We start from the raw sequence: 18,369 nt of genomic DNA on the forward strand, positions 1-18,369 counted from the left end.
GGGGGGGGGGAGGGGGGTATTTATTATAGCAGTAAGTAAAAAAACTATTTTTTTTGTTTTCAAAATTGTCGCTTTTTTTTTTGTTCATAGCACAAAAAATAAAAACCGCAGAGGTGATCAAATACCACTAAAAGAAAGCTCTATTTGTGGGGGAAAAAAGGACGTTGGGTACAATGTCACAGGACCGCGCAATTGTTAGTTAAAGTGACGCAGTGCCGAATCACAAAAAATGGCCTGGTCATTAAGGGTGAAAATCTTCTGGTCTGTAGGTGGTTAAAGGCTCAGTATTTTTTATTTTTAATAACACACATTATACTGACCTCCTCTATGCAGATGGATTTGCACAGAGCAGCTCCTATCCTCCTCTTCTCGGGTCCCTCGCCGGCACTCCTGGCCCCTCCCTCCTGTCGAACCGAGGCAGACCTCCGTGTATCCATTCAGGCACGGAGCACGGACCTGACTCCGCCCCCTCTCTCCCCTGATTGGCTGACTGACTTTAATTGACAGCCTTGGGAGCCAATGGCGCTGCTGCGGTGTCTCCGCCAATAAGGAGGATTGTCCTGGATGGCTTAGAGATGCGTGGACATCGCTGGAGAGGGAGATGGGGCTCAGGTAAGTAATTAGGGGGGGCTGCTCTACACAGGCGGCTTTTTATCTTAATGCACCTTCTGCCTTTACAACTCCTTTAATTCTGAAATGTAAATGTCATTTGACTTCTTGTATCGATGGAATGATTGGATGACTCTGGGTTCACCACACACCAGAACACATCATCCTCGCCAATCAGAGAACACCACCGGTACGGGGTGAAGTCGGTCTACACATCTCTCTCCATCAGAGGAAATAATAGGATGTTCTGTGTCTTTCCCTCTATAATATACGGTTCGGTGGGACTGAAGAGTCACTTTAGCGCTCAGCATGTCATTTACTATGGAGACGCTTCTGCAGATTCCATATTTTTTTGCGCCGCGGCATCCGGGCAAATATCAGTGTTACATCGCCGCTGCTCCCCGCTGGGGCTGCCTGCGGACAACGTTGGAGATTCAGAGGCGCCCAATACAGACCATGAATGTGCGCGGCGCGGCAGAGACAGAGAATTTAGCACAGCGGCACGGCTTGTCCTCATCAGAATATAAAACTCGGGAGGAAATCGGGAAGTCGTCTCAGAAGAACAAAACCAGATAATGGCGGCTATGAGGGTTTAAAGGGGAAATCGCTTGTCGGCGCTCTGCGGCTTCTGAAGATCGGCTCTGGAGCGGTGAACCGCCATCATTATGAAGCCACAAAGGCCAGTTCATTGGATTTTAGTTCTCAGCAAGAAGCTTTCCCAAAACTGAAATGACAAGATTATAATGTGTTATGGGAACCCGTCATCTACTTAAAGTGAAATTACTGAAAGAACGCCGTTTGTATGTGCGTGGGACCAAAGTGCGCGTTCACCTTTGTGTGTAAGCATGGGAGGAGAGAGGCACTTAATTTTTTTTTTATTATTATTAAATTATTTAATTTAACTGTTGCTTTAATTTATTTTAATCGCTTTTATAGCTATCACAAGGAATGTACACAGCCTCTTTATGGAGAGTTTGGGGGTCTGTAGGACGCCAATTTCCTCCTCTGCCCTGTAAAGCATTATTCAAACCACCAAGATCGCTGTTTCTGAAGGCTTTAGATTTTTTTTTATAAATGGTGCTAATGGTTTTGGAGTAAACTGGAAGCGATGTCATTGCTTCCGGGTTACTATTACGAACAGCCGAGCAAAAGCAGATTCTGGCTTTGTTCAGCTGCCTGGCCAGATGGCAGATGTGCCGGCTGGTCACTCTGGCCTCCTGGTGGGAGAGTGAGAGAGACGTGGAAGGTGGCGGGGGGGACGTCCCCTCCCGCTGCTTGTAATAGCAATCCAGCAGCTGGTGAGCCCCTCCAGTTGCTATTACAAGAGAACAAACGGTACCAGGGTGATGCCTGCAGCTACATATAATCCCAGTGCACCCAGTGGAAGCCCAATCACGTACCGGTACAATCGCTGGATGGAAAGTGGTTAAACAGGAAAATACGAAAAGTTTACATTTACACTTCCCTATAATAAAATAGTTTTGTTCGTTTTGTTTTGTTTTTGTCCTTGGATTGCATAAATAAATAAATTTTTGCAAATTAGGCCCCTTTCACACTGACGAACCAATCATCACCAACCAATGTTCTCTATGGAGCGGTGGATGTCAGCGGACATGTTTCCACTGACAACCGCCAGCATCCGATCCGGTCTGCTAAAAACAGACAGGTGGGGGATACGTTCTCCCCATCCATTCGGCGAATTCGGATGACAGTCAGATGGAAATTAGACATGTGCAGTTTGTTTCGTTTTCCGAAATTCCATTTTTTTTCGAAAGTTCGTAAAATAGAAAAACGAAAAAAATCAGAAATCCGAAAGTAAAAACAACAAAAATTTGTGCTGCACACAGAAGGCTTTTCATCATAATGGATAGAAATGCACCTTCTGCCTTTACAACCCCTTTAGCCCACGTTCACATCGGGGCGATTTGACATGTTGAATTGCATGTCAAAGTGACGCCTATTTCCGGCAACCTCCGAAATTGATGCAACGTCAACTTTGCGGCGCCACACCGATTCACAAAAAGTAGTTCCTGCGTTACTTATAGATACTTCGGGGGGAGGGGGGTGATTTCAATAGACATCTATACAGGAACCCGCACAGATATCTCTGAAATCGCTCCCAAAGTCGGACCGGAAAGCGCGTTTGAAATCATGCGAGTTCAGCTGAACCCAGGCTTAATCTCACCAAATCGCCAAACAAAAGCCTTTATTGTACTAAAAAAGTATTAATAAAAAAATCTCTGAATTACATCAAGAGAAACTTCAGAGTCGTTTTTCAGTCAGCGGATACAAATACTGTAGCTGCTGCGCTTTAAAAATCAGGCATGTACCAGAGCCGGGGATACAGCGCCACCTTCCTGCAGCCGGCTCTTACCTGTGCGGGTCTCTGGCACCACCATCTTGGATATGGGAGCCAGCTTTGGCTTTCCCGAGAAGCCCCAGCGGTCTCCCCAGTGCCTGCAGGGTATTTCTATTCTCTTATTTTCACTAATATATTTTATTTGTATTGTTCTTTGGTTTGCATTGTCTTTGCCCTATGTTGGGGTGTGGATTTCCTTTTTTTTTTTTTTTTTAACCCACTGGTTTTCTGTGTCCATATGTGCGTCGACTTTTTCCTTTTGAACAGACAAGCGCTTTTTAATCTAAATATCTAATATGTATGCTATGGCTACCAGAATATCTTTTAAAAACAAGTATGTTCTATTCTAGACACTAAGATTCATTCTCTCCTCTGCTATCTTTGAATACCTTGATTATGTCCTGAAGAAGCCTAACAGTGAAACGCGTCAAAACACAAGGGCTCACTGTATACTCTGTATCATATATGTGATTTTTAACCTTTGAATGCTCTATTGATGCATTGTATTTTCATAATAAACATTGTTATTTTTCTATACTGTGCTATTCGTTTCGTATACCTTTAAAGTTTGACCTAGGGATACTTAGTAAGTACCCCTTTCTCTTTTTATTCCCCTAGTGCCTGAGCTCACAAGGTACCCTGTGAGCGGTCCCGAAGCCTCCTGGGACATGTCACATGTTCCAGGAGGCTGTGGGAGTGGAGGGGGCAGGGCAAGGGACTTCATCCTTCATCCTTGCCTAGGCGAGGATTGCGGAAGTGGGAACCAAAAAAATATATATATTGTACTCAGCCCCCCCCTCCAAATAAAAACAAAAACACAAGCCCACTTCTCGTTACTGGATGGGGTGGGTGCTGCTCAGACGGTCAGCAGGCTCTCAGCTCTGGCCGGGATGCTCTGCACTCACCTGTCAGGATGTTTTCGGCCATGACGTTCACCGAGTGCTTTGACGTGTAGGTGATTTCCGTAGGTGACCCACTTCTCCGATAAACATGGGTGACAGGAAGTCTGTGCGCTCTACACGGGCCAACGCCGCCACGCATTTCTCCTGGAAGAGAACGGAGAGAAAAGATCAGACAGGGGAAAATAAAATTCTTATATAACAATAAAAACAGAAAGAGTAATTAGGACTGGAAAAGTGCAATGGCTCCATCATACCGTCCAATCACAGCTCAGCTTGTATTACTGTATATTGCACATTCATGATGCCCTTAACCACGTGAAGATAATCAATGTTAGTCACTTTACCTGTCAGTGGTCATAACGTTTTGGCTGATCTGTGTATATAAATCACGAGGTGTTCAAAAGGGGATGTGACATGTTAACACTGAAAATTCTACACAAACCCTTTCCTGAGGAAGAAAAAAAGGAGGGGAAAGGGAAGAAAGGAAGGAAGGAAGGAAGGAAGGAAGGAAGGAAGGAAGGAAGGAAGGAAGAGGAAAGAAAAGGAAAGGAAATGAAAGAGGAGAGGAAAGGAAAGAAGGAAGGGAGAAAGGAAAGGGGAAAGAAAAGGGAAAAAGGAAGCAGAGACATTTTCCTGAAGACCACAACAAACAAGAGGCCAGGCGACTGCTACTAGAAACTGAGCTGCGGCACCGCCCACCTCCCGCCCGGCTGCGACCTGATGTGGGAGGGGCAGAGCAATTGATATTGGCAGCTACCCGGGTATTTTGTCCCATTCTGTTCAGTAATGGCGGCGGAGAGTCTCCACTGCTGGGAATGCCTGATGTAAGGAGGGACTCCGCCGGGAATGCCTGATGTAAGGAGGGACTCCGCCGGGAATGCCTGGTGGCATCTGGGGGCAGGTGACACGCTCATAGCTCCCACTGATTCAGCATTATGGCAAGTTGAATGATTTAATTTTATATTACAATGTAATAGAAATAATGCGCTTTAATCATCCTGACAACATAACAACCATGGTGCCGGGATGATTGGAGTATCTTTAGATGCTGATTGTTAAACTTTCTGGAATACACATTTCTGTTGTATTGTAGGATCTGGGCCTGCTGTCCCTCCATCCCTCTTTCTTTTTTTCTTTCTTTTGCTCGCTTTCTCCCTTCGTCTCTCCCTCCAATCCTCGTTCATCTCAGACTCTGACCACACCCCTTTCGAGTCACACCCAATATATAGATAAACCACACCCATTTATTGCTGCGCCGCATTTTTATTTTTCCTGCTACGCCACAACGCCAAAAACGAATGCCCCGCTCCAATGTTGGAAACTATGTACACCCCCCATATATACATATAATACACCCCCCATATATACATATAATACTCTCCCTCCCCCACAATATGTACATATAATAATACATCCCCTCCCCCACAATATGTACATATAATACACCCCTCATATATACATATAATACTCTCCCTCCCCCACAATATGTACATATAATACACCCCCATCTATATATATAATACACCCCCTCCCCCACAATTTGTACATATAATACACCCCCATATATACATATAATACACCCCCTCCCCCACAATATGTACATATAATACACCCCCTCCCCCACAATATGTACATATAATACACCCCCCATATATACATATAATACCCCCCTCCCCCACAATATGTACATATAATACACCCCCCATATATACATATAATACACCCCCATATATACATATAATAACCCCCTTCCCCCATATATACATGTAATACACCCCCCACATATACATATAATATACCCACTTCCGCCCACATATACATATAATACACCCCTCCCCCACAATATGTACATATAATACACCCCCCACATATACATATAATACACCCCCTCCCCCAGAATATATACATATGATACACCCCCCACCATAATATATACATATAATACACCCCCTCCCCCCCTATATATACATATAATACTCCCCTCCCCCATATATACATATAATTCACCCCCCTATATACACAGATCATTGAGGGGACCATGAATGCCAACATGTACTGTGACATACTGAAGCAGAGCATGATCCCCTCCCTTCAGAGACTGGGCCGCAGGGCAGTATTTAGGATTGCAACCTGTCGGGGATTACTCTGGACCCTTCGGACACATTATTCAGACTGAACTATGACTTCCCAGCAGGGTTTCTGGCTGCAGTTGTCTAAGCTGAGAGTGCCTGTTATATTATATATATATGGATTCGGCACAAAGCGGTTTACTATTTAACATTTTATTTACAAAGTCCCATAACATCGAAACGCGTCATTCTTGTTGATTGGTCTCTTGTCCCTCCCCCTCTCTATGGCCCCGGTCACACCTCTGTGCGTTTGTATTTTGTGTGACACCATAGGACGGCCCATTGATTTGAATGGTCCTCTCTGCACACACCAGTAGCTCCTTTATTTGGGCGGCGATCGCGTCTCCTCGCTGTGTTTGGGGGTGACGATTGGCACCAGAAATGTGATGAGCATTTTCCATGGGTATCCGGGAACACGTTTTGCCTGCATTCCTGGAGCACACGGGTGTGATTGGAGGAATCCCGATGTGATCTCAACGTGCGGACTCCTCCCCTGTCAAACGCCCTCTGAAAAGTGATCCACTGCAGCTCGCTTTTCTGGGGTGTGATGCCTAAAATAGACGAGCCCTGACCACTTATTCCAAGGCCGGCGGTTCTGGCGACACGCAGACCGGACGCGGGGAGCTGTACAGGTGTATGCGGCCATCCTGTCATACCGCCACAGCACTGCAACCCTCACCAAGCAGGCCTCAGCCCCTCCACACCTGTAAACAGACCCTGGAAATGGTGGAAAACACCCGGACACCTCCGTGCCCTAAACATTAGTATAATAATTAAAAAAATAAAAAATCTCCTCACAGATATGCTCCTCCCAACATGGGTTCCACAACCAAGATGGCGCCCATTCTCCGCCGTCCCCGTTTAACCCGCAGCTTGGCTCCTTCCCAGCGGGCTGGTAGACCAGAGCAGGGGTAAAGATATTGTGTAAGAGGATAACATTCCCGGTACAAAGACGAGGCAGCCGGGATTTCAACATATTGTTGGCCACAACGAAGATGGCGGCCAACGGCTGGACACCCCGTGTAACTTCTGGAGGTTCCTGTCATGAGATCTCACGAGACCGAATATCGGGTTGTAGACTGGAGCTCCAGTCATCACGTGACGTGGACAAACGCCGCATTGTACGTACCGACGCTGCCACGTCTTAGTGGCGTAAAGGGGGAGCGGGAAAGTAGGAAATGTATCCTGTCTTCTTCTAACACAGAGCGATGGATCCCCGGATGTTCGCCTCCCGCTCCGGGCCCGTCCTGAAGGTACGCCCGGGGAAGAGCCTGTCAGCATGTCGGAGCGAAGAGAAGGAAGAAGGAGAGCGCCGAGTCCCGGCCATTCACCTCCCAGGAGAGCCCGACCCCCTCCATGTCCGCCGTGCTGGCCGAGGTCGGAATTTGTGTCCTGCTACTGGGCCCCGGACAGGTGTGTCTCCCCCAGGGGACTACAAGTCCCAGCGTTCCCCCTCCCCCACCCTGACTACAAGCCCCAGCATCCCCCCTCCCCCACCCTGACTACAAGTCCCGGCGTCCCGCTCCCCCACCCTGACTACAGGTCCCAGCGTCCCCACCCTGACAAGTCCCGGCGTCGCCCCTCCCTCCCCCCCACCCTGACAAGTCCCGGTGTCCCCCCTCCCTCCCCCCCACCCTGACAAGTCCCGGCGTCCCCCCTCCCTGACAAGTCCCAGCGTGCCCCCTCCCTCCCCCCCCCACCCTGACAAGTCCCGGCGTCCCCCCCCACCCTGACAAGTCCCCGCGTCTCCCCCTCCCTACCCCCCACCCTGACAAGTCCTGGCGTCTCCGCCCCTCCCCCACCGGGGGACCGCAGATCCCGGCGTTCCTCCCCCCACCCCAAGTCCCAGCGTCCCCCCCTCTTCCCCCCACCCCAACACCGCAGGTCCCAGCATCCCCCCCTCCTCCCCCCACCCCGACACCGCAGGTCCCAGCGTTCCTCCTCCCCCCCACCCCGACACCGCGGGTCCCAGCGTTCCTTCTCCCCCCCACCCCGACACCACGGGTCCCAGCGTTCCTTCTCCCCCCCCACCCCGACACGGTGGGTCCCAGCGTTCCTCCTCCCCCCCACCCCGACACGGCGGGTCCCAGCGTTCCTCCTCCCCCCACCCCGACACCGCGGGTCCCAGCGCTCCTCCCCCCCACCCCGACACCGCAGGTCCCAGCGTTCCTCCCCCCCCCCCACCCCGACACCACAGGTCCCAGCGTTCCTCCCCCCCACCCCGACACCGCAGGTCCCAGCGTTCCTTCCCCCCCCACCCCGACACCGCAGGTCCAAGCATTCCCCCCCACCGCAGGTCCCAGCGTTCCTCCCCCCCACCCCGACACCGCAGGTCCCAGCGTTCCTCCCCCCCAACCCCGACACCGCAGGTCCCAGCGTTCCCCCCCCCCCCGCCCCGACACCGCAGGTCCCAGCGTTCCTCCCCCCCGCCCCGACACCGCAGGTCCCAGCGTTCCTCTGCCCCCCCGCCCCGACACCGCAGGTCCCAGCGTTCCTCTGCCCCCCCACCCCGACACCGCGGGAGGAGACAATTTAGGGGTAGAGGATTGGTGCTAGGAGGGGTGAATTATTTTTGGGGGATGGGGGGGCAGATTTCAGCTGGGAAGGACAATTTGTACTGGGAGGAGGGGGGATTCATGCTTAGGGGGTAAGCATGCAGATTAGTGCTCAGTGTTTTTGTGGGGGGATTTTTGCTGACACATAACGCTCATATTGCTTTTGAGGGGGAGTGGAGGGTCAGTTTGGCATGTTTGCCCATTGGCTCTGGATGACACCACGGGTCCCAGCGTTCCTTCTCCCCCCCCCCACCCCGACACGGTGGGTCCCAGCGTTCCTCCTCCCCCCCACCCCGACACGGCGGGTCCCAGCGTTCCTCCTCCCCCCACCCCGACACCGCGGGTCCCAGCGCTCCTCCCCCCCACCCCGACACCGCAGGTCCCAGCGTTCCTCCCCCCCCCACCCCGACACCGCAGGTCCCAGCGTTCCTCCCCCCACCCCGACACTGCAGGTCCCAGCGTTCCCCCCCCCACCCCGACACCACAGGTCCCAGCGTTCCTCCCCCCCACCCCGACACCGCAGGTCCCAGCGTTCCTTCCCCCCCCACCCCGACACCGCAGGTCCAAGCATTCCCCCCCACCGCAGGTCCCAGCGTTCCTCCCCCCCACCCCGACACCGCAGGTCCCAGCGTTCCTCCCCCCCACCCCGACACCGCAGGTCCCAGCGTTCCTCCCCCCCAACCCCGACACCGCAGGTCCCAGCGTTCCCCCCCCCCGCCCCGACACCGCAGGTCCCAGCGTTCCTCCCCCCCGCCCCGACACCGCAGGTCCCAGCGTTCCTCCCCCCCGCCCCGACACCGCAGGTCCCAGCGTTCCTCTGCCCCCCCCACCCCGACACCGCGGGAGGAGACAATTTAGGGGTAGAGGATTGGTGCTAGGAGGGGTGAATTATTTTTGGGGGATGGGGGGGCAGATTTCAGCTGGGAGGGACAATTTGTACTGGGAGGAGGGGGGATTCATGCTTAGGGGGTAAGCATGCAGATTAGTGCTCAGTGTTTTTGTGGGGGGATTTTTGCTGACACATAACGCTCATATTGCTTTTGAGGGGGGGTGGAGGGTCAGTTTGGCATGTTTGCCCATTGGCTCTGGATGACCTTGTCCTGGCACTGTGCAAAGGGCATTCAGATAAAGTGATCCAGGTGTGAATAATTTTTTTGGGGTATGAAGGTGTGCCCCTCCCTCACCTGCTGGCAGCACCCGGGGAGCACTGAACCATAGTAAAAGCTCCCACAGTGAGCTCCCCCTGTGGCAAGTGAACCCAGAGGCATGTGCACTTCCAGGTTCATAGCTGTCATTCCTCAGCTACTGTAGCTGTGGATGAAGCTAATCAAGCACAATCTGTAGTTTGTTAGCTGCACTGGAGGAGAGGGGAGACACATAGAGTCTAATACATACCTGATGTGTCCATAAAGAGGACCCGTCCCCTGTCCAGTGCTATTGCATAGGGGGCTTATTAGCCCCCCTTGTAATAGTAATAAAGTTAAATAAAGAAACTATATTAACCACTTAAAGACTGCCCACTGCATATATACTGCGACAGGGCGGCTCCATTGTGTGAAACATCCTACCTGTATGTCGTTTCGTGCAATAGATAGTGTGGGGGCGCTATCCGTCGCATACTCCTAAACCTTGTGGACGGCCTTCCCAGAAGAAGTGAAGCTGTTATAGCTGCAAAGGGCCAACTCAATACTGAACCCTACGGACTAAGACTGGGATGTCATTAAAGTTCATGAGTGTGTAAAGGCAGGTGTCCCAATACTTTTGGTAATATAGTGTACATATAGCAGCCTTCTATAATGTTTTATGATGTAAGTCTTAACATATTTTTAATTGAATGTGATTCAATTAGAAATATGTTAAGATGTGAATGTGATTCTGTGGATATCTGTTCACCTCTAGTCAGTACCGGGAAATGAAGGAAACTCCAGCATGACAACACACCTGGAACCACCATTAAAAAAAAATTATCAGCAAGAAAAAGCTAAAAAAAAAAAAAAAAAAAAAAAAAAAGCGGCTGTTACCTCGAAGGTGTTCTCCTTGAACTGCAGTAGGTCTGCCCTGTTTGTATGGAGGGAGTGCCTCTGCTTGATAGGGGTTTGTATATGTTATCCTTTTGTTGTAGCCCTTGTCTCCGGGGGGGAAACTGTGATTTCAAAGGCCTTTGAAAACAAAAAAACAAAAAAAAATGTATTTAATGATTTTTTTAGTATTATAATTATTCAATAAATATCCAATAATATTATTATTTAATGATTTTATAATATTATTTGAGTTATTTTGGATTGTATGTTTGTTTTTACATCACTGTTTGCAAAAAATAAATATAAAATTATATATATATATATATATATATAATATTTTTTATACATTATTATTTTATTTAAAATTTAACTACTGTATAGGCAATTTTTTTTCTCATTTTGGATAGTGAGGGTTATAACCCCTGGCAGATTTTTTTTTTTGTTTTGTTCACCATCCGTATCCCATTGTGGAGATTTCCTATCACTTCCTGTCCCATAGCCAAACAGGAAGTGAGAGGAAATCCCTCCATATTAAGGAAGTTCCTTGCGGACCTCCCCAAGGTTACCAGAACCAGTGTCACCATTGTAAGATTTCCCCTCTATTAATGTTTTGGGGGCAACCCAAAATGTGAGATTTTCTTTTACTTTCACTGATAACGGTAAACATGACAAATAGAGGGGGGGTGAATCTCCCCCAATGGGGACACAGACAGCAATAAAAACTGACAGGTGTTGTAATCCCTCTCCACTCCACCCTAAGAAAAAAAAAAAAGTTTTCCGCTTAATTATACTTTATTGATTATAGTTTAATATATATATATATATAATTTATTAATTAGGGCTGTTACTGATTACAATTTTTGTGTTCGATTAATCGTTAACTAATTTCGATTCATTATAACACACATACAGATCCAACTACTTTTAGCTGATCTCCTTGCATTGCAGCTCTGCATTAGTCAGTGGTAAATGTGGTATACACTATATACAATCACCCGACACTCGTTACTTTCCACAATCCATGACTTAAAAATAAAACGTTTTAATTTTTTTTTAAAGGAGTCTTTTAAAATTAAATTAGTTTTTAGGGTGGGCCTCCACTTTAACGAGACATTTTCAAACTTGTAGCTCAATTGCTTGCTATCTGGGTAATGCCTCCAATGGGTATACCAGTCCTCTTGACAACCATCTAAAATGGGAATGCCATTTCACTTCCTGCTGTGTCTCTGGGACAGCAAGTGAAATGAAAGCTCCACACCGGGATGCACAAGGCAAAGCCTAAACCGAGAGGTGTTTTCTCTCTGCATGACCTCATCTAAAACTAATATACAGATTCAAGCTGTATATAAAAACTTTAAATCACCTCGATTCCTCCTCCACAATTGGCCTGTCCAGTACAGACGACACGCTCACCTTCATCATGGCTTCCAATGCTTGTTTAATCCCAACAAGGGTCACGTATCATCGGATTGGGGCGTGTCCGGCCAATCACAAAACCGGCTCGCGGCCACACCTCTGCAATTTGCGGGACACGCCCACTCGGTCGAAGCCTTTTAGGTCATGATTGGATAGGTCAGGCGCCTGCTGTATGACTTTACCATTGTCCAGCGTGGGCACCGTCATTGACTGGGGAAGGGGGGGGGGAGTCCAGTGACGTCACCGGATCTCAGACGGAACTCCCTGAAGACCCAGAAGCCAGCGGAGAGGTGAGTACTGATCAAAAGAATTTTGATCGATCAAAAAAAATTAATGATTAATCGAGGAATTCATCATTAATTTCTGCAGCCCTAATTATTATTTACATTTTTTTTAAATAATATTATTTTATAATACTGTTATTTAATTATTCATTTATAATATTTTTTTTTGTGAAGATTATTAAATATTATTTTATAGTATTAATCATTAATTTAATTCTTATTTTATAATTTTTATTGAATTATTATTTAATGATTACTGTAAAATATTATTGATTTTATTTAATGATTACTGTAAAATATTTAATGACTATTTTATTTAACTAATATTTTATAATACTATTATTTAAAGGAGAAGTACAGGGAAAGCTTGTTTGGCTGTACTTCTCCTGTTTATTCTGCACTCCTGTGACCCGTTTTCAGCAGACAGCGGGTGTCGGCTGACATCACAGAGCCAGTGTTCTGTCACCCTCTAGGTCAGTGATGGCGAACCTTGGCACCCCAGATGTTTTGGAACCACATTTCCCATGATGCTCCACTACACTGCAGAGTGCAAGAGCATCATGGGAAATGTAGTTCTAAAACATCTGGGGTGCCGAGGTTCGCCATCACTGCTCTAGGTGCTCACAAACTGCGCGTACACATGAGACATAGAATCTTCCAGTATGTCTCCCATACCCTTGGGTTCCACTCACACGCTCTCGAATAACGGCTTTTCTTTAAATGCTGCTCGTAGCTATGCGTGCGCTATTCTAGAGCGTTCCATATCGACAGGACACCGGTCACAGAGTGAGTAGAACGCACGTGGAATGGAGTCGGGATCCGCCCACATGTCTGGACTGTCACCCGAGCCGCTGAGAGCCTTACCTGGCAGCTCCCACCCTAATTAAATGCTTTTTTATAAAATAATTATTTAATCAAATAAAATGTAAATAATAATATTATACAGTAATCATTAAATGAAATATTCTGAAATTAAAATAATCATTAAATAAAAATATAAAATAACCATTACATATTTTTTTTATAAAATAATATTATAAAGTAATCATTAACCACTAGAGATCCGCGCTATAGCCGAATGACGGCTACAGCGCGGACCTGCTTTGCCGGGACGAGCGGCCTGCGCGCCCCCTGTGATCGGCGAGTCTATGAGACTCGCCTGATCACGGATCCGAGCAAGGGGTCGATCTCGACCCCTTACCACGTGATCAGCTGTCAGCCAATGACAGCTGATCATGTGACAAAACAGAGCCGGCAATCGGCTATTTTTCCTCCTCGCGGAGAGAAAAAAAAAGCCGATCACCGGCGGCCGTGATCGGGACATCAGTCCCGATCACGGCCAACTTATCAGTGCCCACCTGCCAGTACCAGCTAGATATTAATAAAAGTGCCACCCATCAGTGCCCAAAATCTGCCTCAACAACAGTGCTGCACCTCAGTGCCACCTATCAGTGCCCATCAGTCCCATCTATTAGTGCCACCCATCCGTGCCTCCTATCAGTGTTATCTGTGCCCATATTTGCCCATCAGTGCCGCCATATCTGTGCCCATCAGTACTGCCTTATCTGTGCCTATCGGTGCCACCTTATCTGTGCTTATTAGTGTCTCCTTAACTGTGCCTATCAGTGCCCACCAGTGCCGCCTCATCAGCGCATTTCAATGAAGGAGAAAAATTACCCGTTTGCAAAATTTTATAACAAACTATTAAACATGTTTTTTTTTTTTTTTTTGCATCTTTTTTTGTTTAGCAAAAAATAAAACTCCCAGCTGTAATTAAATACCACCAAAAATGAGAAAAATTTAATTTGGGTACAGTGTTGTATGACCGCGCAATTGTCATTGAAAGTGCATCAGCGCTGAAAGCTGAAAATTGGTCTGGGCAGGAGGGGGGTTTAAGTGCCCAGTAAGCAAATGGTTAAATAAGATTTAAATAATAATAGTATACAATAATTAATGAAATATTTATTAAATAATATTCTGAAATTAAAATAATCATTGAATAAAAATATTTTAAAAAAACAAATCATTTTTATGAAATAATAATAATATAAAGTAATCCTTAAATAAAATGTGGGAAGTTCAGCCAATGTGACCTCTGACCCGCCCCTTCAACACAAATCACATGACTGGTCGGTAGGGAGCCCAGAGCAGCATTTTCTCCAGGGAAGAAAGCATTTGAACCCTCAAATAATAGGATCTCAGTTGTATAACTTTCACATCTGTCGGGTCGGATGTAATGAGTGATAAAGAATATTTTAAAGATATTTTCTTTATCAAATATCGGGGATGGAGTCCTGTGTACTGGATGGTCACGGCTCATATAAAGTCCCAATTGTTCTTGTTTTTATTTTTCTGGATGTAATGAGTGGTTGGAAGCAGAGCAGGTAAGTAGCGGTCCGGTGTTGTAAAAATTTCTGCCACTCGTGCAGAAACCAAACGCGACACTTCCGGTGCGGCTCTGTCACTGAAACAGCTGACGGCGGGGCTTTACTGCGCATGCGCGATCTCACGGCCCTTGATCGCGCATGCGTGGGAGCTAGCCGCGGTCAAGAAATATTATGCTCTCGAGCGGACGGCGGAGAGATGGTTTAACATCAGAAACAGCCCCGCCCACCCCACTAACACGCTGCGAATCGCACATGCATGAATCTTATGTACATCCAGAAAAAATATAGACTCGAGGGCGGGGGCGGAGGGGGAGAGTTGGTGGGAGGGGGAGATAGAGCGAAGCTCAGAGAGGGGGGCGGGCCCCCGTGTACGCAATGTCTGGCCCTGCCTCCCCCCCCACTGACTTCTGGGAGACACACAGGTCCCAGAGGACAGCGGGACCATTCGAAAGCACAGGACGACTTGCGCATGCACAGTAGGAAACAGGCTGTGAAGCCACAAGGCTTCCTGTTTCCCTTAGTAAGCTTAGCTTTGGCGGTGCTGCCCATTGAGTTTGATGGGCAGGGGCGCTTTAGAGTGGCGTATACATCGTTCCTACAATGCCTCAAAGATGCGGCTAGCAGAACTTTTTTCAACGTCCTGCCAGCGCACCGCTCCAGTGTGAGAGCCCTCGGGAAGCACTCGGGCTTTCCCACGGGAGTGAGAGGAGAGGCGCTGTGTTATTTTTAGCACTGTATCGCCTGTAAAGCAAATTAGTGTGAAAGTAGCCTTAGTTTCTGTCAGTACGTTTTGTAAATAAGTAATTTTTTTCCTTCACTTATGGGCACTGATTGGCTGGCACTGATGAGGAGGCACTAATATGTCACACTGATGGGCACTGTTCGTGGCACTTATGGGCGGCACTGATGGACACTGAAAGGCAGCAGTGACTGGCATCACTAATTGGCACCAATTGGTGGCACTGAGGGGCTTTACTGTAATCGGGGCACTGATGACATGTCCATCTGTTCCCTGCAAGGAGATGCTGCTGATTGGCTCTCCTTGCCTCTGTCAGTGTGAGGCGATGAGAGCCGATCACCGGCACTTCCTGTGTTTACATGTGAGTGGCTGTAATTGGACACAGCAGCTCACATGGTCAAAAAGCCGTGTCATCAGCTAATTACAGAGATTGGGGTCGCGTCTTGTCCTAGCATGATGTCCACCCAGAAAGAGAGCCACACCGCCCCCGCCGTCATTTGACAGTGGGCGGGAGCGGAAAGCAATTAAAGTGGTTGTTAACCCACAGGGTTAAAACTGACATTATCCTCTCGGTTGATTGGTGGAATGTCCCCCCCCCTGTGTCTGTGCTTTATAAAGAAATGCAGCTATATACCTGTTTACAGAGCGCAGATCGGCGCTCACGTGACCCGCCGGCTCTCTCCTCATCAGTCAGGAGGGGAGGAGGAGGAGGAGAGGCGGCCCCGCCCACTGAAGCTGTCCTGCGAGAGAGGAGAGAGGCAGCAACATCACAGATGTCACTATACTATATTTATTTCTCACTTTATTGCTAAAATTACTGTAAAATTGAAGATGTAGCCGGGTGTAGTAAGATGTCCGCTGCCGCCTTCTGACTGCAGGTGTTCTGTCAGATTAGCAAACCTGGTAGCGGTTTAACAACTTGCTCACACGTCCACCCCCCTCCTGCCCAGGCCAATTTTCAGTTTTCAGCGCTGTCACACTTTGAATGACAATTGCGCGGTCGTGCTACACTGTACCCAAATTACATTTGTATATTTTTTTTTCCCCACAAATAGGTCTTTCTTTTGCTGGTATTTAACCACTTGCCGCCCGCCCTATTACAAATTGACGGTGGCAAAGTGGTTTCATAATCCTGACCGGACGTCATATGACGTCCTCAGGATTATGAGCCGCTGCGCGCCCCCGGGGGCGCGCATCGCGGCGATCGTTGTTGCGGGGTATCAGTCTGACACCCGGGAACTACGATCTCGGTAAAGAGTCTCCGACGGAGACTCTTTACCACGTGATCAGCCGTGTCCAATCACGGCTGATCACAGTGTAAATGGGAAGAGCCGGTGATCGGCTTTTCCTCACTCGCGTCTGTCAGACGCGAGTAGTGGAGAGCCGATCGGCTCCTCCTCTGACAGGGGGGGTCTGTGCTGATCGATTATCAGCACAGGCCTCCCCAAGGATGCCCACACTGGACCACCAGGGACGCCACCAGGCCACCAGGGAAAAGGTAATCCTCCCTAGACCACCAGGGATGCCAGTCAGCACAATGGATGCCAATCAGTGCCCATAATGGATGCCAATCAGTGCCCACAATGGGCATCACTGATTGGCATGCATTATTGTTTGCACTGATTGGCATCCATTAGTACAGTATAACACCAATGCCGCCTATGAGTGCCCACCTGTGCCGCCTATGAGTGCCCACCTGTGCCGCCTATGAGTGCCCACCTGTGCCGCCTATGAGTGCCCACCCGTGCCCATCTGTGCCGCCTATCCATGCCCATCTGTGCCCGCTATCCATGCCCATCTGTGCCGCCTATCCATGCCCATCTGTGCCGCCTATCCATGCCCATCTGTGCCGCCTATCCATGCTCATCTGTGCCGCCTATCCATGCCCATCTGTGCCGCCTATCCATGCCCATCTCTGCCGCCCATCCATGCCCATCTCTGCCGCCCATCCATGCCAATTTGTGCCACCTATCAGTGTCCATCCGTGTCGCCCATCCGTGCCGCCTATCAGTGCCGCCTTATCAGTGCCCATCAGTGTAGCCCCATCAGTGCCCATCAGTGAAGGAGAAAACGTACTTATTTACAAAGTTTTGAAACTGAAACAAAAAAAAACATTTTTTTTTTTCAAAATTTTTGGTATTTTTTTATTTGTAGCGCAAAAAATAAAAACCGTAGAGGTGATCAAATACCACCAAAAGAAAGCTCTATTTGTGGGAAAAAAATGATAAAAATTTCATTTGGGTAATTGGGTAATTGTCATTCAAAGTGCGACAGCGCTGAAAGCTCAAAATTGGTCTGGGCAGGAAGGTGTTTAAGTGCCCAGTAATGAAGTGGTTAAACACTGCTGTTTTTTTTTTTTTTTTTTAGTTAAAAAAAAAAGAAAAAAAAAAAGACAGAAAATATTGAAAAAAACAAAACAGTTTTGCAAACAGGTCATTTTTCTTCTTCATTGGATGTACGCTGATAAGGTGGCACTGACGGAAAATGATAGGTGTCACTGATGAGGGGGCACCGAGAGGGTGGGATTGAAGGGCATTGATAGGTGGCACTGAAGGGTGGCAGCGATAGGCACTGAGGGGTGGCAGTGATGGGCAGCACTGCTTGGTGGCACTGATAAAGCACTGACTGGCACCACTGGTGGGCATTGGTAGGTGACATTAATTGGTGGCACTAATATGCACTGATTGGTGGCACTGGCAGATGGCACTGGTGGGCACAGATGAGGTGGCTGTGGTGAGGTGGCAATGTCCCTTTCACAGAAGGCGGTGATCAGTTGTTTTTTTCTCATGCTGTCAGCTTGAAGAGGAAGAAAAAAACGATTACCGATCTTCTGTTTGCATCACGCGATCAGCTGTCATTGGATGGTGAGGGGCCGTGATCTGCGATAAGCCGAGTCACATTGACTGGGTGATCACAGAGCGTGCGGGGAGCGTGCAAGCTGGGAGGAGGCGAGGTTAACAGATGTGCA

At 48.2% G+C, this 18,369-nt stretch overlaps 1 protein-coding gene across 17 annotated transcripts in view; it reads right to left on the minus strand.

The window, feature by feature from the left end:
* LOC143934553 (transcription factor HES-5-like) overlaps positions 1–18,369 on the minus strand; it is a 215,884-nt gene that overhangs the window by 94,938 nt on the left and 102,577 nt on the right. For 13 of the 17 annotated variants that reach the window (XR_013263298.1, XR_013263303.1, XR_013263301.1 and 10 more), the window contains 2 exons: positions 10,576–10,713; positions 3,874–4,014 (listed from right to left, as the gene is read on the minus strand). The gene's annotated coding sequence lies outside the window, so the exon portion shown is untranslated. Of the gene's footprint in view, positions 1–3,873; positions 4,015–10,575; positions 10,714–16,035; positions 16,142–18,369 lie in introns of all 17 variants that reach the window. The other 4 variants (XR_013263304.1, XR_013263300.1, XM_077458273.1 and 1 more) reach the window with 2 other exon arrangements.

This window comes from Lithobates pipiens, unplaced genomic scaffold (genome assembly GCF_037356315.1).
Source record: "Lithobates pipiens isolate NorthernLeopardFrog02 unplaced genomic scaffold, aLitPip1_a1.2 Scaffold_27, whole genome shotgun sequence".
Lineage (NCBI taxonomy): Eukaryota > Metazoa > Chordata > Amphibia > Anura > Ranidae > Lithobates > Lithobates pipiens.